At 42.6% G+C, this 13,668-nt stretch overlaps 1 protein-coding gene across 27 annotated transcripts in view; it reads right to left on the bottom strand.

The window, feature by feature from the left end:
* FYN (FYN proto-oncogene, Src family tyrosine kinase) overlaps positions 1 to 13,668 on the bottom strand; it is a 209,416-nt gene that overhangs the window by 146,400 nt on the left and 49,348 nt on the right. For 5 of the 27 annotated variants that reach the window (XM_081530570.1, XM_081530551.1, XM_081530562.1 and 2 more), the window contains one exon: positions 11,000 to 11,208. The exons of the other annotated variants lie outside the window; for them this stretch is intronic. The gene's annotated coding sequence lies outside the window, so the exon portion shown is untranslated. The remainder of the gene's footprint in view (positions 1 to 10,999; positions 11,209 to 13,668) is intronic. 27 annotated transcript variants of the gene reach the window in all.

Below are 13,668 nucleotides of genomic sequence, written 5' to 3'. Positions count from 1 at the left end.
ATATGTATAGATATCTAGAAGGACAATACAGGTGGGATATGGAATTTTTCACTTTTTCTTTATACTTTTATGTGTTATTTGGACTTATTTAAAAATATTAGCTACATTTTCTTTTTGGTTGAGAAGAAAGTGTGTGTGAGTCGCTCAGTCATGTCCAACTCTTTGTGACCCCATGGTAGCAAAATGGTTGTGAGACAGACACATCTGAGTTCAGGTTTCCATCCTTCCTACCTACCTCTCCTACCCTATGGTAGCCTACTAGGCTCCTCTGTCCATGGAATTCTCCAGGCAAGAATATTGGAGTGACTTGCCATTTCCTTCTCCAAGGGATCTTCCCAATCCAGGGATTGAACCTGGGTCTCCTGCATTGCAAGCAGATTCTTTACCATCTGAGTCACCAGGGAAGTCCTTTTGGGGCTTGAGGAGAATCCTACTTAAATCTGTATCCCAACCACCCTACTAGGGAGGAGGAGAATACCACTAAGTAATAGATGTTATTCAGAGGATAAGATTTAAGACAATTTGATTTTCCTTGCTTTCTCAAACACTGCTGTGCTAGAAGTTCTCTTTTCTACTCCCATAACATGCCTGAAACAGAATGAACACAAGGCACATCTGTTTAAAAACAGTTGCAATCAGTGCCCTGGTAACCATTACACTGAAGAGAGAATCTCTGTGCAAGCTATTTCACTACTTTGGCTTTTTCTGTCTAAAGCCCTTCTGAATCCAGCCTTGTTAACTTTCTGAACAACCCTCCTAGCCCAGGGATGCCCTCCTGGGCTCAGCGCGCATCCATGTGCAGTCATCATCAATGCACTCCATCTGTTAGCTCCACACACAAAGACCTCAAGTTATCTGGCAAACAAACATTGCTTTTCTTGAATGCTAGACTGAGATTAAAAGTGTATGGCTTGTATTAATAACTAATGGTTTCTGGTCATTTTTTGTTTTCAATCCAGGAGAAAATACAAGCATCGCTGATACACAAATGACAAAGTGTCTGTCTCTGGATTCAAAAAAGGGCAGCATGATTCCTCCACTGAGGCCCTGTCTGGTGACAACAGGGCCCAGCTGCAATTCTGGCCAGCCTCTGAAAGCAGGAGTCAGGGCCAACAAATGCTGCATCTACACATGTGCCCTGAAGAATCAGCCAACTCTGAGAACAATGGAGAGGACACACATGAGCTGATGACTATAACTTTCCTCCTCTGGATGTCATTTATCAGAATTACAAACATTTGCTGCAATGTATCCCATGCCATGCCAATGCATGGGTTCACCAAGTCAAGAATAAGCTACATATTTTGGCCTTGTAGTATTTTCCCTAAATAATCATGTGCAGAGTGACAGCAAGATGGAGGGCTGAGAGAAAAGACACAGACCACCGGAAGAAAACACACCTACTGCTTCCCTCCTTATAATTCCTGGGTGCAGCATCCATCCAGCAGCAACAGCAGGCAGCCAACATGCACAGCATTCTCAATGCCTCAGCCGTGAGGGTGGCTGGCTTGATCTTGATCGGATCAAGCTGATTATGGATTTAGGGTTGCAAATCCTCTTTAAAAAGGAAGCATTGTATATGAAGATGAACCTCCTGACTTGAGCTTTGAGTTAACATGTCCAGGGGTGGTGACAATCTGTAATCACACCTGCTTGATGCTGGTTCCACTCATTTACAAGATGCGTGGCCAGCCTGGGGCCTGTGCAGATGCCCACGGGCCTCCTGAGAGAGGAGCCCAGGAGACAGCTTGTGTCAGGGGCCCGGCTCCATTGTGGGAACAAGCACTTGCTCTCTCGCCCGGCTCCTGCCACCGCTGACTAGTTTTCTCTGATGCTGCTGTCATGTGCCTTGTCTACTCAGAGCTGTCTGCATCTGAGCCACAGCTATTTCCTGAGGGATATAAAACTCAACAAACTGCAAATAAACAATACAAAACATGATCTCATGCTGTCACGCCGCTGTCTCTCTAAACTGTAGCATCCTGGCGGCTCCCTGATTTACAAGTGTCATTTGACACTCGCTTTTCCCTTTCAGCGACTTCTTGCCCCTGCTTTTACCCATGTCCATCAGCTCCCTCTCCCACTTAATGTGTCCTCTCCAACCTTGCGCCTATGCCCACGCGGGGCCTCTGGCTCTCAAGGTCACCAGGCTACAAGTGTTCCTACAGAGTTTACCGGCAAGTTAACCTTCCTTGTTCTCAAGAGCTGAACACTGTCAGTGGATTTCCCTATCGGTCTTGGCTGTCTGATTGATCTTCTCTTGCCCAAACTGCCCTTCTATATTTGCTCATTTTGGTCAGGGGGTACAGATATCATCCCAGGTCCAGAAACTCAGAGTGGGTCTTGTCTTAATCTCTCTTCTTTCATCCCCTACATCCAGGCAGGCTGATACCATCAACCCTGGAGATTCAGTCTTCAAACAGGCTTGTAGTTCATTAACATTTAATACAGATCCAAAAAAAAAAAATCCCCAAAAGGAGTCTGTAAACTATAGTATAACACACAAATACAAGATGTCAGCATGGGCACAATCCTTTCACTTCATTTCTGTCCCGTGTCAAAGGCATTCAACTCTTACTCCAGTATTTCAATCCTGTAATGTGGGCACATTCTAAGTTTTCAGCCAGAGCTTGCTTGGACTGTTTTATGACAGTCCCTTGTAATTAAATGTTCTTTCCTCTCTTTAAAAACACAGCACTTGAGCCACCTTCCCCAAGACCTTGACCCAGATTAAGCTGAGTTTTAGCCACTTCAGTAACCCCTTGGGCAGAATTTTAATTAGTTTAACAGACCTGTGCGCATTGCAGAGGTCTTTATATAGTTTCCATTTTCTTCTTTATTTTCTAATTTGTGTTTGTTTATTCATTTTTGAAACATGCACAAGTAGGGATCAGGTCTTGCTATGGGTTGTTAGTGACCAACTGATTTCAGCTCATTATCAATTAGTCCCACCGCCCCCACTTTATACATGAATACATTTTTAAACTATCGTTCCCACACACTCACCCTTGGTGTCTCCTCCAGAAAGTCTGGTGATGAGAGAGTTATTAACAGTATTTAAAAGTCTCATTTCCACTTGGGAGCAAGAAATGCATCCACTCCTGACAAAAACAGCTTACGGATGAATTCCAAGTATCCAAGTGTTATTTTCTTCACCCCACAAACCCAGAGACATGACACGACCATGACACAAGCCTGGATGACAACCCACAGCCATCAGATGATAGATGTTTTCGTTGGTTTCTCCTTAAATCAGGGCTATTAACAGCGGCATGAATCTGAACAAGAACCTTCTGCAATAGTTCTGACAAGGCTCCCTTCATAAACCTCAACTACTTTTCTATTGAAGAGATGCTCTATTAAGTCAAGTCTGTTTATACAATCATTGTGCATTTATATCTTTTTAAAGATAAAATGAAACTTTTATGAAGGATGAATTGTACCCAGAATACTATCTGCCTTGGAAAGATGCCAAAACTCATTTAAAAATACACAAAACAAAAACCACCAGCCACCAATACTTCTCCCAAGAACACAAAAAAGCAGTATACAGAATTCTCTTTTGCATAGTACGGTGATCTTTTTTAAAAAAATTTTATTGAACTATAATTGATTTACAATGTTGCATTAATTTCTGCCTTACAGGAAAGTGATTCAGTTAAACACATACATATTCTTTTTTATATTCTTTTCCAATATGCTTTAACACAGAATATTGAATATAGTTCCTTGTGCTATACAGTAGGACCTTGATATTTATCCATCCTATATATAATAGTTTACATCACAGTAGGGTGATCTTACTGAGGTAAGTAAAATCAATAAATATTGCTTTTAGGAAATAACTTGAGAAATAGGTTAACTGTGTCTTACAATAATTATGCTAATACATAATTTACTACAGAACTTAGGATATTTTAGTTTGATTTTAAATTTCAATGCAATTTAATATTATACATAAAGTATAAATTACAATGATCTAACTGAATGGGCAAAAATATCAACATTCATTCATTCATTCACTCACTCAGTCACTGAATATGTATCGACAAGTGCTTTGATAAGTACTGTCCCTAGCAGCTCACAACCATAAAAACAACAATGTATTAAGTAATGCAATTATCCAGTAGGTTATGCTGGGAAGCACCAAGATTTAAGGAACTGGCAGATCATAAAATGGGTAAGGCAGAGATCGGTTTACACTGACCCAGGGCCCTCTCCAAGTTAAAAAGCAGCGTCTATAAAATGATTTTATTTGTGTTAAACCACAACACATACCAGATTACATGGAAAAGGGCCAGGAGAAGAGATCCATCCAGGGACTAACCATAGTTTTCTCTGAGAAAGGCAGTGGAAAGGAACATAGTTTTAAAAAAAAGATTATCTTTTAACATACCTCTGTTATTGTCTGAATTTCTAAAATAATCTATATAATTCAGGTAACGCTTGTAAAATGAAGAAGTAAAAGTAAATGAAGCCGACAATGGAGGCAGCAAAGGAGGCTGAGAGGGATGAGCTGGAAGCAGAAGGAAATCCTGATGAGGGTGGAGCCCGTATGGGAGGATGGTGTTGAGAGGGCATCTGGAGGAGGGGGAGGACCCAAGAAAGGACACATCAAGGAGGGGGAGGAATCCCCAGTTTGGGCTATGGCTCTTTTAGTGGAAATAGAAGGCAGCAGGGTGGGGACTTTCAGTGGTTAAGACTCCACGCTTCCACTGCAGGGGGCACCGGGTCCATCCCTGGTTGGGGAACCAAGACCCCAAGTGCCATACAGCACAGGTGAAAATGTGGTATGAGGAAGTGAGCAGCAGGGGTAGCTCAAATGCCACAGCACAGGTAACCTGCACGAGCGAAGTGAACTGGGAACAAGCAAAATTAGGCTGTCCCCACCCTCCTGTTTTCTCCATGTTCCCAAACAGGTATAGAAAAATACTCGTCCATTTTGTAAAAATCAACATTACAAATGTGATCATGAATGGCAACCAGCACTGGAGGCCATAGACTTCAGGTGTAGAGACCCACAAAGAGGGCCCAGGAGCTATCTACGGGGGGTGGGAGGTGGGGTAGCTAGGCAGCTCCAGCCCCAGCATTGACCGTCAAGGGATGATGCTGGCCCACTGTGGCCAGAGCATGCTATTTTTAAAGCGAAGTCATAAGTTTGGTTTTTTTTAAAGTATGAAGTATGCTGACTTTAAAAATGCTGGCCCAGACTTTTACAACACACTGGACTCAGGAAAACAAGCCTGTAGTCCACCTCTATAGCATTGTGACTCTTTGTAAGCCTGGTATTGAGGGGAAAATGTCAACTAAAATTTCTGTTTCCCTTGAAAGAGCCCTTTGTCTCTAGGCTAAGGGCATAGACCTGGTAGATAAAAAAACAACCCTCTATTTTTACTTTTAAAAATACCCAGTATTTGAACTAAAAAGGATTCACTCTACTTCCCTTTAAGAGTTTACATCCTCAGATACTCGGCTGGTAAACATTTATGCAAACTCTTAATATCATGTTCACATAACAGACCTCAGCTAACTGTTACAAGTGTTAAAATGCGTGTCTGGATGGGAAGCACAAATTAACTGGCACAAATTTTTAAAAGGACAAAAATAAGGAGGGACCAAAATTTCTCACAGAAAATATATGAGCATTCAAGCTGACTTTCAGTTTATCAATTTCCTCAGGAAAGAACTTCCCATTTGCAGACGACTTATATTACAACAACACACCCAACAGTTTCATTAGAATGCTATTTTTAATTAGTTCATCATATCACTATGCTTCAGGAAATGAAAGCAAGAAGTATATAAAAACAAAAACTATGGATACAGAACTTTGAGAAGTCAAATAACATTCCTAACTGGGAAAATAACTGGGGAAGTGTAGCACTGCCACAAAGGAAGCATAGTGACAGTTGTTACTCTCAAGTGAGTGCATAAGCTTTTAAAAAGCTTCATTATACACTTCTGAAAACTGAAAACCACGTACTGCAAAAGGTGAAGAATCTATTCGGTAATGACTCATATACAATAACATCATTGGGTGGATCACTGTCATAGAATCTATTTCAAGTTCATTTCGCTTTGCTCTGATTCTCATAGTTTACTAAGAACCGATGTGGATAGTGACAAATGTTAGCGTCTCTACTTTCAAATGATTTTCCTCCTGATGGAACAAATATAATCTCAGGCATGTAGAAAGAGAACTCACACGAAAGCCGTTTGCACGTTAGGCTTAAGTTCCTACTGAAACCTAGGGAAAAGCCTTAACACCATATGTTAGAGAGCATCTTGTTAACCCTGGGTGACGTTCTTGCCTACGGCTCCCTGTGTCTTGGTCTTTCCTTCTTGCATTCCATGTCTTCAGTTCACGTACTCCCGCACGCTTGTCTGTCCCTGTTCATCCTGCCTCATCTATTTTGCCTCATCTTCTCTCACTCATTACTCTGGATTTTCTCTTTGTAATTGTTGAGTGTGACCGTTTTGCTTCTCTGGTCTCCTGTCCTTGCAGGGACCCTTTCCCCTCCCTGCCTAAATTAACACTAGCTTTCAACCAAGGTATAAACCGCGAGCTAGTGTTAGGTCGCCACAAAATGCATCCTTGGATACCTTACCCCTGAGGTTCTTTTATCAGGTTCACAAATTCACATGCTGAATCAACATGTTTGTCAGAAAGTATCTTTATCTTATATTTGTGACAAAGAAACTGCTTAAAATCTCCCATATCCTGGGAAAGCTCCTCCCAGCTACCATCTCTGTGCTCTATTCAATTCCTTAGATTGCGGGCTGGCCTAACTTGAGCACTACCTTGGCCATGAAGCTGCTAAAAGACTGAAAGAGTCAGAAAACAATTGCGTCTGACGTGTTAAAACAGCGGACCATAGAACTTACTGGCCTCTGTGTTTCCAAACAAAACTGATTCCACTCCACAGAGCTTTGGGAGAACCTACTCTTTTTCATTTAGCTACTAAGCTTTCAAGATCTTGGCTGAAAACAGATGTAACTGCCTCAAGCAAAGAGCAATGAGTTTTATCATTGTGTTTCCCACCCAACAAATTTGGCAACTGAAAGAACATGGAACCTCGGGATGTACATGACTTAGAGGCAGCGCCCTGGAGACCAAGCACAATTTTTATAATGAGATACACCTGGGCTCAAAGCCTAGCATTCTCTACAGCACGATACCTGGCAAGTTACTCGATTTCTTTGACTATGGTTTTTTTAATTAGTGAAGCAAAGATGTCAATACCTACCATGTAGGATTGCCGTGAGGACTAAATTACAGGAGGTAATCTAGGAGACTGGCTGGCATAGCATACAACAAACAGTGGAGTGGGGATCAGAAATGAACATGTGACCAGGGTGCCTCTTGTCCCAGCTGCTGCAGTGGACCCTGGCTTAGCCTTCCTGGCTCTTCCCCTTGTCCAGCCTACTGGGAAAGTGTTGGGGGGTATATTTTACAATGCAGAATCAGGAGGAGAGGTGGAAGAACAGTGGGTCATTGTTAGTTTGTCGGGCCGCAGGGTGTAAGGACAGCTGGTGGGGAAGGAGGGACCCGAGGTGCTGCTGTGGATTCTATGACCCCACCGTTGCACTGAACAACACAAGTAAATAAAGCATTTGCTATTTTGAAATTATTGTCACAGTATGGAAGCAACCTAAATGTCCACCAACAGATGAATGGATAAAGATGATGATGTACACATGTACAGTAGACTATTAGCCATAAAAAAACAATGAAATAATGCCAATTGCAGCAAAATGGATGGACCTAGAGATGATCATACTAAAGTCAGACAGAGAAAGACAAATATTACATGACATCATGTGTGTGGAATCTAAAAAAGACGATACAAATAAATTTGTTTACAAAACAGAAATAGACCCACAGACATAGAAAACAAACTTCCAAAGGGGAATGAGGGAGGGAGGGATAAATTGAGAATTCAGCATTAACAAATACACACTACTATATATAAAATAGATAACCAACGAGGACCTACTACATAGCACAGGGAACTATGAATTTATTTTGTAATAGCCTTTGAGGGAAAAGAATCTAAAAAAGAATGGCGTGGCATGCATGCTCAGTTGTGTCCAACTCTTTGTAATTCCATGGACTGTAACCTACCAAGCTCCTCTGCCCATGGAATTTTCCAGGCAAGAATACTAGAGTGAGTTGCCATTTCCTCCTCCAGGGGATCTTCCCGACCCAGGGATCAAACCCACATCTCCTGTATTTCCTGCATTGGCAGGTGGATTCTTTACTACTGGCGCCACCTGGGAAGCCCAAAAAAGAACAGATATGAACGTAAAACTGAATCAGTTTGTTGTACATCTGAAACTAACACAAAACTGTAAGTCACCTATACATTAATTTCGAAAAGAAAAATAAATAAAAAATTAAAAAAGAAATTATTGTCACATGACTGTTACCTGTTTGGCCCTAACATGAATCATTAAAACTGGAGTGTGTGGGTCTGGATACATACAGGTTAGAGGAAGTACTGGTTTTATTACTACTTAATTACACAGACTTGGGAATGGAGGTGGTCCCTGAGCTTGAGGGAAGGGGACGTAAAAACAGCTGAGCCGCCCACCTCATGGGCAGAGGAGTGCAGGGAGGCACCAGAAGGTGGGGGGCCGAAAGCAGAGTGTGACGCCAGGTCCTATGACCCGCTCTTGACTCACCCTGATTCTGGCGAGTCACTAGCATCTCTGTGTTTCAGTTCTCCCCTCATAAAATGGCAGGCTGGGAGGGCTATATTATTATGGCACACCAATTGGCCTTTTAAAAGTGAGCTGGGATGCATGCCAGCAGCTGGGCCTCCCAGCTGGCTTGTACCTGCTCCTTAAGCAGTAGATATGCGTGTGCCAGGTGTACACGTACATGTCTGAGTGAGTATGTGTCTGTTTGTGTATGTATGAACACACGCATCCTCACACAAATGCTGGGTCCACTCCTGAACAAACCACTAAATCATTTAAAAAGAAAGCCTTTGAAAGGATCATCTGGCAAATCCCTCTCCATGCAAATAAGAATATACCTCATTCTAAAAAGACGAGACTTCTTTTTTCCCTAAAAATCTCCATAGGAGAGGTTTGCAGCCTCCTATTAACGTACTTGATCTTCTAAAAACTCTCATATGGGTAAGTTCTTCTCTGCTACATTTTAAAAAAATTTCACTGCTGCCTGCATTCCCAATTCCTTTTACCACTCTATTTTGATTTTGCCTAGAACATATCACCTTCTAACAACTATATAATTTGTTCAGGTATTAACATTTACTGTTTATTGTTTTCTGTCTCACCTCCTTTCCCCCAACCAGAATAAGGTACCTTATCCCAAGTACCTAGAGCAGTGCCTGGTTTAGACTTGGTACTCTATAAATATTGGTAATTTGAAGCTGAATTATTTCTCTAATCTTTGATAAAATCACAAATCTACAGAGCTGGTAAGGATCTCAGACAGGAACCTTAAAAATGTAAAAATTAAGGCCCCAAGAGGGTAGGTGGCTTGCCTGAGGGTATACACAGAATTTCCCAAGCCCTTTTCCACTTTACCTCTGCACCTCCAAACAGAAATGTGACCCTGGGGAAATAATCTGGGTGGGAGGCAGCCAATGAGAGAAGCCAAATCTGAACTCATTTAAAGCAAGAGAGTCAGAGAGAATAAGGTACAGCATTTATTTATAGAACAGTAAAATCTCTTAAAATAATGATAATAATTTGTACATCAGTAGCCACTTTCATCTAAGACTCTCAGAGAGCTTATGAAATTCTCTCCCTACAATGTGTGGCATCATTATCAGTATCAGCTCCCAGACAAGGGAACTAAGAAGCTGGGTGTGCTACGGCCGTCCTGCAGGCTGGCTCAAAGCTCTCTGGGACTACAAAGCCTCTCCATGATTTTATGTCCTCACCCTTATCAACATCAAAAACAGCTAGATAAAGCTACAACCTCCTGGTTTGTTTTCTTTTGTTGTTGTTGCTCAGTTGCTAAGTCGTGTGCAATTCTTTGTGACCCCAGGGACGGCAGCAGGCCAGGTTTCTGTGTCCTTCACTATCTCCCAGAGTTTTTCTCAGATTCATGTCCATTGAGCTGGTGATGCCATCCAACCATCTCATCCTCTGTTGCCCCCTTCCCCTCCTACCCTTAACCTTTTCCAGCATCAGGGTCTTTTCCAATGAGTTGGTGCTTCGCATCAGGTGGGCAAAACATTGGAGCTTCAGCATCAGTCCTTCCAATGAATATTCAGGGTTGATTTCCATTAGGACTGACTGGTTTGATCTCCTTGCAGTCCAAGGGACTCTCAAGAGTCTTCTCCAGCATCACAATTCAAAACATCAATTCTTTGGCACTCGGCCTTCTTTGTGGTCTGATTCTCACATCCATACATGACTACTAGAAAAACCATAGCTTTGACTACATGGACTTTTGTCAGCAAAGTGATGTCTCTGCTTTTTAATATGCTATCTAGGTTTGTCATAGCTTTTCTTCCAAGGAGCAAGCATACCATTCAGGCCCATTTCAATTTTTAAGCCCATGTTTAGAGAAACAACCCAGGGCATTCGGGTATGCAATCATGTAATGCCTCCTTCCAGCTCACCAACAGTTGGAACTTGACCACAAGGACATCTGAGGTACCCAGCAGCTTTGGGGGCTGGGGAATTTGCTTTTTTCCTCAGTTTACTGCCCTTGCTCTACACGTTCTTTCCATCTGTGTGAGGCAAATCAGCTCTGTTGGAATATTAATCTATCCACACAATTAGAGTGTTTACACTCACCCCTCAATTACTGAGGAACCACATGAAGGGCCAATGAGATGGAGTCAACACAACAAGCCCCAGGGAGGAGCCCATCTAGATTGTGACCAGGCAGCATGCTCTCCATTTCAAGGGGAGGAGGAAACAGTGGATTCTGAATCCTAAAATTTCTCACTGGAAAGCTTGCTCCAGGTCCCTTATTGCACGTAGGCAGATAGCCTTAGCCTTCTTTACTCACTCATTGAATGACATCAGAGCCACAGCAGCCTCTATAACCCTGCCACAGGTGCAGAGGTAGTTCCAGTGGAAGGACTCGTGTTCTGGTTTGCTGTGTACCGTGAGCTTTCTCCCCTTCTGCAGCTCCTGGGACCACACTGCTGACCTTGCCCTTGGACTGGGAGCTTTGTGGTCCAACTGCCAGGCAGCATCCTGAGGTCTGCTAGCCCCCTGGAACAAACGGAAATCCTTACTGAGCTCAGGATTTCCCACTGTTTCCTGAAAGTGCCATGTTCTGTGGGATACTCAAAGGAATAATGTGGAAAAGGAGTTCTGTGATCAAAAAAGCTGTGAAACTTGAGTTGAAAAATATCTTAAACAATGGCAGTTCCATAAAAAAAAAAAAAAATGAAATTTCCTTGTGATCCAGCAATTCTGCTTTTGAGTATATACCCCAAAATGGCTTCCCAAGTGGCACAATGGTAAAGAATCTGCCTGCCAATGCAGAAGATATGGGTTGGATCTCTGAGTCAGGAAGATTTCCTGGAGTAGGAAATTGCAACCTGCTCTAGTATTCTTGCCTGGAAAATTCCATGGACAGAGGAGCCTGGCAGGCTATAGTCCATGTGTCACAAAGAGTGAGACATGACTGAGCACATACACACCCCAAAACACTGAAAGCAGGGTCTTAAAGAGATGTTTGCACACCCACAGAAAAAAACAGCACTATTCACAGGAAACAGAAGTTAGAAGCAACTCAAGTGTCAACTTCAGTTGCATCAATAAAACTATGTGGTATATACATACAGTGGAATATTACTCTGCCTTAAAAAAGGAAGGGCTTCCCTTGTGGCTCAGCTGGTAAAGAATCTACCAGCAATGTGAGAGACCTAGTTTGATCCCTGGGTTGGGAAGATCCCCTGGAGAAGGGAAAGGCTACTCACTCCAGTATTTTGGCCTGGAGAATTCCATGGACTGTATAGTTGATGGGGTTGCAAAGAGTTGGACACGACTGAGAGACTTTCGCTTAAAAAAGAAGGAAATTCTGACATGTGGTACAACATGGGTGGGCCTTGAGGACATTATACTAAGTGAAATAAGCCAGTCATTGAAAGAAAAATACTGTATGATTCCACTTCTATGAGGTGCCAAGAGCAGGTGAATTCAGAGACAGAAGGTAAAATGGTGGCTACCAGGGGCTAAGGGAGGGGAGTATGGGGAATGGTTATTTAATGGATACAGACTTTCAATTTCTCAAGATGAGAAGAATTGTGGAGACTGATTGGGCAACAATGTGAATATACTTAACCCTATTGAACTAAAACACTTAAAATGATGAAGATGGTAGATTTTCTGTCACATGTATTTCACCACAATTAAAATACACTCAATGGTCTTTGGAGAGGAACTTCACAGAGTCCTTAAATGTTCACGTGTGCTGGGAATCCCCCAGAGGGGCATCCAGCAAGCAGTTTTTCCTGGCTTATCTGATCACAAAACCCGGTTTTAATTTTTTTTTTTCAACAGATCATCCCATGGGACCAGAGTGCTTCAGAATACACTTTACAAAACACTGAAAACCGTTAGAAAATAGGAAATTCTATTTTTCATATTTACATAAAGGAAGGCAAGATTCCAGGGCCTGAGGCCAGATTCTCAAAACAGTTGTAAGTCACCACATCCTGAGAGAGGAAAACCAGAGCCTAGCCTCAACTGTGTCACTGACTAGCCACGTGGCCTCAACTAAGCTCTACTTTTCCTCCTCTGACACAAGTTCAACCTATGTCACCAGTCTGTGGAAAAATCTAATGAGAAGACATATGTGAAAGATCCTGAAAAGTACCGAGTTCTGTTCAAAAAGTAAGATCATTACTAAGTTCTTATGTACACTGAGGTGCAGCAGACAACACCAGGCAGCATTAGAGCTCAGAGTATCTCTTAGCACCAAACAGGCACTAATAATAGAGATGAAAGAGATGGGGAGAGAAGAGCCACAGGCTGAGTAGTCCTTCTAGTGCAACAAAAAGGGAGATCAGGAATCAGTCAGAAAACACAGGTTCAAAAGCTGATTTTATTGCTGTCTGATCTTGGACTAGTCATCTAACTGCCCTGACTCTCAGTTTGCTCAGCTGTCAAATGAGATGCTAGGAGATCACCTCAAAGGTCACCCCCAGCTCTACGAGTCTGAAACAGGTGTGCCAGGTCCCTGTACGGCTCCTTTGCCAGACACTTGATTGCATGTCTGCCCTGTACTAGGGTGCAGAGGTGAGTAGATCACTGATGAGCAAAGAGGAAGCCACCAGCATCAGGCTGTGCACATGGCGGGTGGGGTTGCAGGGACTTATATACCTGTGAATTATTATTAATAATAATTTGCAACATTCTTCTAGACCCTTGCCCCAACACTTAAAAAAAAAAGTGTTTCCAAAGTATCTTTCTTGAACTATTGACTCAACTGAGTCAGGTAAATGGTGGGAGGAAGAGAGGGGTGTTGCTGAATGAACAGAAATAAGGCTGCCCAGTCCTGGGGACCCATTTTCCCATAGGTTCAGTGACTAGAAAATGAGAGATGAACAACCACTGCTTGTCAGCAGATGGACAACCTGTCCGAGCTTCTCTCGTGGAGGGGCAGAGAGTCCCTGGTGCAGGAAGATGGGAGAGCAGTGGCTGAAAAGGAACTCACAAGGGACT

The sequence above is a fragment of the Giraffa tippelskirchi genome, chromosome 9, assembly GCF_054371585.1.
Source record: "Giraffa tippelskirchi isolate mGirTip1 chromosome 9, T2T-mGirTip1v1.2.pri, whole genome shotgun sequence".
Taxonomy (NCBI): domain Eukaryota; kingdom Metazoa; phylum Chordata; class Mammalia; order Artiodactyla; family Giraffidae; genus Giraffa; species Giraffa tippelskirchi.
The sequence above is the reverse complement of the archived record's forward strand: the minus strand, read 5'-3'. Positions and strand labels throughout refer to the sequence as shown.